This window comes from Ooceraea biroi, chromosome 6 (assembly GCF_003672135.1).
Source record: "Ooceraea biroi isolate clonal line C1 chromosome 6, Obir_v5.4, whole genome shotgun sequence".
Taxonomy (NCBI): Eukaryota; Metazoa; Arthropoda; class Insecta; order Hymenoptera; family Formicidae; genus Ooceraea; species Ooceraea biroi.
This window is the reverse complement of record NC_039511.1, coordinates 13,051,518-13,052,762: the sequence shown is the minus strand read 5'-3', so window position 1 is coordinate 13,052,762 and position 1,245 is coordinate 13,051,518.

Sequence of the window (1,245 nt, the reverse complement as noted above, 5' to 3'; positions counted from 1 at the left end):
CTTGATGCTTATCACGGGATGTGCAAAGCCGCGCGATCTGCCGGGCTGCTGGGCGTTAGCCTTCTCCACTGATCTGTCCGCGCGCATCCTCCGTGCACCCCACGCAGACTCGTTCACGGGTTGTGTGTACACGTTACACAACGCAAAAACTATATGGCACCTGTTATTAGGGTGTTCAGCAAGGTGGAAGAGGATCGGGATGGAGTCGAAAGGCACGATGCTTATTTTGGCGTGGTCGTTCAACCATTGATGGATGTCGATTGCGTCTCGCGTCGGCTAACCAGCTAAACGCTAAAATGATGCGAGATGAATCGGACGAGTCCTTGTTTCTTACTTTTAGGGTTATTATGCATTTTTAGGTTTTTTCTTCGAGTTTCAGATTGGTCGGCTCAAGATTCGTTTGCCTCGCTCTCTGTTATCATGGAATGCCATGCGTGCTATCTTGGTTTCTAGATACCGATTAGTGGCGTCAAATTCAATCCTGCTACAAAGACATTTTCCACAGTAACCCAGTAAGCAAAATGTGTGCAATCTGCCAGCAGATTGCAACAGATTACTGCGGAAGTTGATAGCAAATTGGCATCCGTTATGTCCGCATTAGGATAGTGATCTGCCAGCAGAGCCTGCTAACAGACTCTGACGGCAGGTTGGCGGCAGAAACCGAGCAGGATCTGTTAACATTTGACGGCAGATTGACAGCAGAAACCGAACAGAATCTGCAGCTTTTGGCCATTCATATTTACGATATATTAAAGCACGTGTTTACTTTTAACACACTATAAATTGCCATTTTATATTACCATGTGTTAAAAGAACGCATTTGTTTGTTTGTTAAATTAAAGTACATTTGGCTTGATGTGTCTTTCTGACAGTTCGTTGCATAATCTCTCTCTTATTGTTAATTTATTCTAATCCGAAGTCCGAATTTTGCTTTCGAACTTCAGATTGCTCGTGGCGTGCGTGAACTACATGGACGTTGTCCATGGGAGCCTCTGTGCCGCAAGTGCAAAAATTTTCAGAAAAATTAATATTATCATGCCAAGGCGCGTATATTAACTTATATAACTGTTAGGCTAAATCTTAACATCGAGTAAGAACTCGACGTGTGCACCGCATAGCGGTGCGGAGCGAAAACATATTCATAGCCGTGTAAATTTGAATACTGTCAAAAGCTGCAGATCCTGTTCGGTTTCTGCTGCCAATCTGCCGTTAGATTCCGCGCGCGCAGATCTTGCTCGGTTTCTG